Genomic DNA, 7,085 nt, shown 5'->3' with positions numbered 1-7,085 from the left:
AAGAAGAATCCCCTATTTTATCTGAGTTTTAAAAAGAATGACTTAGTATTTTATCTTTAAATAAGATAAAAATGGCTATTGGTTTGAGAGAGACATCCTAACATATGAAAGAGCCTACTACCTTCTTTTTTTTTTTTTTTTTTTTTTAATGATTTTTTATTATGTTAGTCACCATACAGTACATCCCCGGTTTCCGATGTAAGGCTCGATGATTCATTAGTTGTGTATAACACCCAGTGCACCATGCAATACGTGCCCTCCTTACTACCCATCACCGGTCTATCCCATTCCCCCACCCCCCTCCCCTGAGCCTACTACCTTCTAAGTTACACTTTTGAAAAAAAGATTTAAAAATAAGTATGGAAGTTCACTAAATGACTTTTGGAAATCTAATGGATGTAACTGTAAAGATAGTTCTTGTTTTATCTATTGATAAAATGTGATATCAGTACATTTCTCCATACTGAACCATCCTTATTGTATTTGCTTTTGCCACAGTAACAAACATTCCCCAAATCTTTGTGGCTTAAAAACACAACCATGTTACATTAGGGCTGTAGATTGCAAGCTCTGTTAGAGCTTGTAGACCGACTGCAGATCTGTCCCATTGTCTTCCTATGTCCAGGATGAAGAAGCAACAGTAATTATAGTAGAGTGGAAAAGACAGATTGAAATGAATCATGCAACTGCTCTTAAAGCTTGTGCTTGAAAATGGCAAACCTGACAACCATGCAGATTCCATTGGCCAAAGCAAGCCACATGGTCAAGCCCAATGTCAATGAAGTGGAAAAATACTCCTTCAACAGTCTGATGAAGGGAGAATGAATATTTGTGAAAAGTAATGCAAACTATCATAATTACACTCAAAGAGTAGAACCTTCTTGGTCATGGTAAATTACTCTTTGGATATGCTGTTAAGTCTATTTCATAATATTACATTATGCATAATCATAAGTGAAATCTGTAATTTTTCATGCTCTAAGAGTTTGGTAGGATGGTTATGTTTGCTTAGTAAAAGGAACTGGGTAGCTTTCCATATTTTTTTCTATGTTCTATATATGGAGTTATCTATTCCTCTTAAGGATAAGAGATTTCAGCAGCACTATTTAGAACTGAAGGGTTTTGGGGGAAGTAATTAATTTGATAACATAAAGCACACTTTTTTTTGTTATTGATAGAATATCATTAAATTTTAAGTAGTTTTGTTTTTTCTAGAAATCGTTCACTTCATAATTTTCAAATCTGACAGTGATAAATAATATGTATATATTTAACGTGCTTTGTACATGTTATAACTTCTCTATCATTTCTAATTAACCTGGGATTTTCTGAATTTACTATTTTGTGATTTCTTCACTTTTTTCCTATTTTCTAATGTATTTATTATTACTGCTTTTATTTTTACTCATCTTCCTCTTGCTTTATTTTCTGAATCACTTAATAAAATTTCTCATAAACTAAAAATCTAGCTACAAATTTAATTTAGCAGTATTACATAATTCCATTAAAATGAAAATTTAGTGAGGGTTGTATTTCTGTTCCTTTGTTCGCTAATACCGTCAAGTGGCTAGCACTGTGACTCCGCAGAGAGGAGTTTCACAGGTAACAGTCACTGGAATCTGTTTTGTATTGTTTCCTTTTTGGAATTATGGTTATTTCTGAATTCCAGCAATCTTAGATTTTTGTTTAAATTTTCATTACTTTATCAAATTTGGTGATTCTCAGACTTTAACATCCATCAGGGCTCACTTGCAGAACTCGTTATAACACTGATTTTTAAATTTTAAAACACAGGCTCTACTCTCAGAATTTCTTTTTTTTTTTTTAAGATTTTATTTATTTATTTGACACATAGAGACAGCCAGCGAGAGGGAACACAAGCAGGGGGAGTGGGAGAGGAAGAAGCAGGCTCATAGCAGAGGAGCCTGATGTGGGGCTCGATCCCATAACGCCGGGATCACGCCCTGAGCTGAAGGCAGACGCTTAACCGGCTGTGCCACCCAGGCGCCCCTACTCTCAGAATTTCTTATTCAATAGGTTTGGGGCAGGGATCTAGAATTTGTATTTTTAAGAAGTTCCCAGGTAATGTTGAGGTCTCACTGGGTACACACTGTAAGATTCATTGGCATGGTTTATTTCATTTTATGAGAATGTTGATTAATGGCTTCTGCCTTAGAGAATTTATTGAGGTATCTTGGTGACTAGTAATAGATCAATTACGTATGCTGCCCCAGCTGTAGATATTCTGCTGTCTTAATTATGTTTTAAAAATTCTGTCATCATTTACTTTTTGTGTAATTGAGAATAGACTAACAGTTAAGAAGATGTATATTGGAACAGCAAACTGTTGAATTCTCTAAGTTAGTTTGTTGTATAGCACAAGAGAGTATAATCTTTTTAAGCATTCCGGGAAATACCTTTTAAAAAATAAAAGACTTATCACAAACTTATAGTTGGTTTAATCAAAATGTACTGGACAAATATGCAGTATCACATCTGCTGGTTACCTATCTCCGCTATTTTCTGAAAGACTTGATTCTGTAAAACCTTACCTACATGGAAATCATTTACTTGAGCCATTACTTTGTGATTCAGGCATCACATCACATTTTCCTTAGCCCACCCAACTTTAGTCCTTTCCATGAAACTGGTATATTGTGTCATTAGGCTTTCTATGCAGTGTTCCACTTTTAAGAAGTGACGGGCCTTGTACATGTGGATTTTCTTCAACCAATGGTTCCAGTTAAGAATGGCTTCCAAATTCATCAATCAGTTTTGGTGAAGCCTGCTCTGTCCTCTTTTTCTCAATTCTATTTTCGACTTCCAAAAGTCTCAGTTCCCCTGGCTTTAACTCATTTTTTTCCTCTATGGTATATCTTTGTATTATAGTATTTAAAAATTATCCTATGTCTTGCTTTCTGCCACAAATTCTACTTAATCTGACATTAATACTGATGCATCTTTTAGCGTAATTTAAGGATGCTCACTGCTTCATTCATAGTTTTTCTGAATAATTTTTTAGATGCATCCCTTCTAAGTAGTAAACCATTGGATTTTATTTCATTATACATCCACTTTTTAGTGAGATTTTAAGTGATTTACAATTTTTTACAATTCTTACACAAGTCATTTCATTATAGAAAAATCAGAAAGTACTAGTAATACAAAAAGAAAAATTAGTCATTAAGTTTTTAAAAATGGATTGACATATGAAGGACATTTTTTTCTAATTATGTTTTATAGATTTTAACACAGAGACTTTAACATTGTAATGTAGAAAGAATTATCAGTTGTCTTTTCCTTTGATTTCTGATCACTTTTGTGATTAAAAAAGGTTCTTTCCTGGGGCGCCTGGGTGGCACAGCGGTTAAACGTCTGCCTTCGGCTCAGGGCGTGATCCTGGCGATCCGGGATCGAGCCCCACATCAGGCTCTTCCGCTATGAGCCTGCTTCTTCCTCTCCCACTCCCCCTGCTTGTGTTCCCTCTCTCGCTGGCTGTCTCTATCTCTGTCGAATAAATAAATAAAATCTTTAAAAAAAAAAAAAAAAAAGATTCTTTCCTGGGGCGCCTGGGAGGCTTGTTGGTTAAGCTTCCAGGTCATGATTTTGGCTCAGGTCATGATCTTGGGGTCCTGAGACTGAGCCCCGTGTTGGGCTCTGTGCTCAGCAGGGAGTCTGCTTAAGAGTCTTTGCTTCTGCCCCTCCCCTAGCTCATGCATATGTGTACACTCTTCTCTCTCTGTAAAATGATTTTTTTTTAGAAGTCTTTTCCTATCTAGAGATTAGATACTCATCTGCATTTTCTTCTGATTTTTGGTTTTGCTTTCTTTACATATATTACTTTGTTTAACCTAGAATTTATTTGGTGAATATATGTTTTACTCATTTCAAATGAAAAAATATAATTCTTTTATACAATATTCTTTGGGCATACTGTATTTAGGGTATTGTAGTAAACATTCAATATTTATAATTATTTTTGTCAAGTATTAGAATTGTTTTAGCTTTATCCCTTCACCTAGCATTACTTACAAACATGAGAACTTATACTCCTAAAACCTGTTATTGTAAGACAGAAATGAAGTATTTAAGACCTTACAGGTAAAGCAGGGTTAGGGGATTGTAGTAATAAGTGAACCTAAAATAATGACAGACAACTCATTAAAGAAATCAACTCCTGGCATTTTCCGTACTTTTAAACAGTAATAATCTGCACTGTTCAATTTTCAAAATGCTTTGTGAATGTGTTTTTGCCTTGCTGTAAATATAAGCAGTTTTCCTTGGATCTCCACCAAATAATTAGTGTTTTTTATGATTCAGTTACCTTTTTTAGCTTAGGATAACTGAAGCAGAAAATGCCAGTATATTGTGAGATATTCTTCAGACCTTTCTAATGCATTGCTTTATGTTTGAGATAACTTAATTCCAGTGTAGAAATGACCATGGCAGAACATTGCTCTACCTCTAAAGCTTTCACATGTCTCAATTCCTTTCCTTTGGTTTACTTTGCCTCAGTTCCCTATATCTCTCCCAAGATTACATTACAAAGATATCTACATACACTTGCTCTTCTATACATTTTATCTTCCTTTTCTCTTCCCAGGATTCCATGCTTTCATTGTAATTTAAAAAATTATCCTCAAGAAAAATTACTCATGTTTGTAAATACAGTATCCTAAATTCTCACATTTGTGGGAAAAGTACAGGTATGCAAATCCATATTTATAGAATTTTGTACAATAGGAATTATAGTTGGGGAGACATTATATCACTCAACACAAAGTGTTTAATATTAGAAATGTGCTTAATGGGACTCTATTTCATCTGGTATGGAAACACATTTAAGACAGTGGAGTTGATACAATGACTATATAACTAAAGCACCAAGGCTATTGAAGAAAAGCTAGATACAGTTAATTCAGTAGTGTAAATGACTAAGTCTGTTTGATACATGGCTGAAATATTAATAATAAAAGTTTACCATAAAAATTGAAAAAGATCTACTGAAAAATGGCTATTTTTGTGGTAGTATTTAAAAGTCATATAAAAATATCTTTGTATTAACTGGCATTGCTCAAACTAGTACAGTAAACTTAGATATTAAAATATTTTATCCATATCAAATGTCAAGGGCTCTAAATGTGACATTACAATAAATATATGATCTGCATCAGTACTTAATACTTTAAAAGAGTTAATTTACTTTATCCACATATCAAATTATATCAGTTATCATTGAAACATGTACAATATGTTAGTCTTGTATTTAATTGATTACAAATAAGAAATGCCATTGTTTTAACAACACAGTAATAAATGTAGCTCACCATCAGGGAGAATAACTATTAAAATGAGTACAGCAGAACAATTAATTCAAATTTACTTCCAAAGAATAACTTAAAAGAAATGATAGGCACTTTGAATGAGATTTAAAACATAACAAGCCAAAAGATTAGAAAGTTTAAGAACTGCAACTCAAACACCATAAAAAGGCAGTATTAAGGCTATAGAGATTCAATTGTCAGTGACTGACAGAAGTATTATATATTGCCAGTATACCAAAAAAAAAAAAAAATGTCCCAGTATGGAGTAAAAATGTGAGTATCAGTACTGTTAGGTTAAAATGGAAAATATTAACAAGGCTATTGATTGTAGCAAAAATAACATTGGCAAAAAGATATCTAAAAAAGTTAAGACACCGCAAGAGCTGAATCAACTTATTTCAAAATTTCTCTTTGGAGAAATGTTTCTTTCCCCAGATGTTCATTACACATCCATTTAGGTATTATGTTTTTAGAAAGTAGGAGGAAAGATTAAAAACACAGAAAATGGAACCTGAAAGTAATCACTAGAAGATATTTTTGAAAGCAAATCTGACACTGGAGTCCTAATGTAATTACTATGTCAAACTCCACCAATCCTTGACTGAAAGTAAACTACATCATCTCACATGATGCTTTATTACAAAATTAGCCAAGATAAATGACATTAATAGCCATAATAAATAAATGTCATAAATCACTAATATCATTTAGTCAACAAAGCAGGGTTGTTTAATAATGCTCCCCAAATACAACAGGTACCATTTCTAATGAATAATTGGGTTTTATAACACACCTCTTTCTCATGAGTGAATTTGTAACAAGGTTCATTTAAAATAAGGCACAGAACATGTGCCTTTCCTTCCTTGGTTTAAATGGTTAATCAATAATGACTCAGATACAAAGTACTAGGACTCTTAGGGGAATACCATGGTTTTAGGACAGGTGTTCTCAACCTTTTATTTTTTTTTCTTCCTTTTTCTGATGGAGCCTCATTCATGTTATAGGGGAAAAGAAAAGGACTGGAGTCCAGTGTACAAAGTAATAATGATTTTTAAAAAGTGAGAGGTAGAAAACAGTTAAATGATAACACCTGTCAATTACAAAAGTACATATCAATTCATAAATACAAAATGTCACATAATTCTAAAAAAGGTAGTTAATGGAAGAATAGCAGATCAAGAATAGTTAACACATCTCAATATAACACTGATGATACACTGGCAGGAAAGCAACCTTCTTGAATATTATGGAAATTTCAACCGCCTGCATGGGTGCATATAGAGTAAGAGTTTGTAAAGGTGCCAAGAATTGGTGGCACCACACAACTGAGTGGAGTACTGAATTAGAATTCTCTGTTATTTGTGGTAATGCAATAATCTTACTCTATGAATACCAAATTTAGTAAGTCTTAATAACTCATTCAGCAGGTTACTACTAAGAAGCACATAGTTGTCAGTAAAAATAAATCTATGAAATTGGGCTCATTCATATGTAAGTATAAAAAATGAGCCTTGCATTTTTCCATGAAGAGAGCTCTCAAAGCCATGAATTTGCTTTAAAACAAGACTGATTTAGGGAACACAGTGTCTGACATAGAGCTTGAAATAGTGTAGTGGATGGACCTAAAATATACAGAAAAACAAGCACGTGTGATTAATATCTGATTTCATAAAAAGCATATGAAACACAATCTCATTGATCTGATGTAATTTTGTGATAAATTACATTTTAGACAGTATGGAATGATTCCTCAAAGCTTAC

Source organism: Ursus maritimus, unplaced genomic scaffold, assembly GCF_017311325.1.
Source record: "Ursus maritimus isolate PB19 unplaced genomic scaffold, ASM1731132v1 scaffold_10, whole genome shotgun sequence".
Classification (NCBI taxonomy): domain Eukaryota; kingdom Metazoa; phylum Chordata; class Mammalia; order Carnivora; family Ursidae; genus Ursus; species Ursus maritimus.
Note: the sequence above shows the minus strand (reverse complement) of the source record.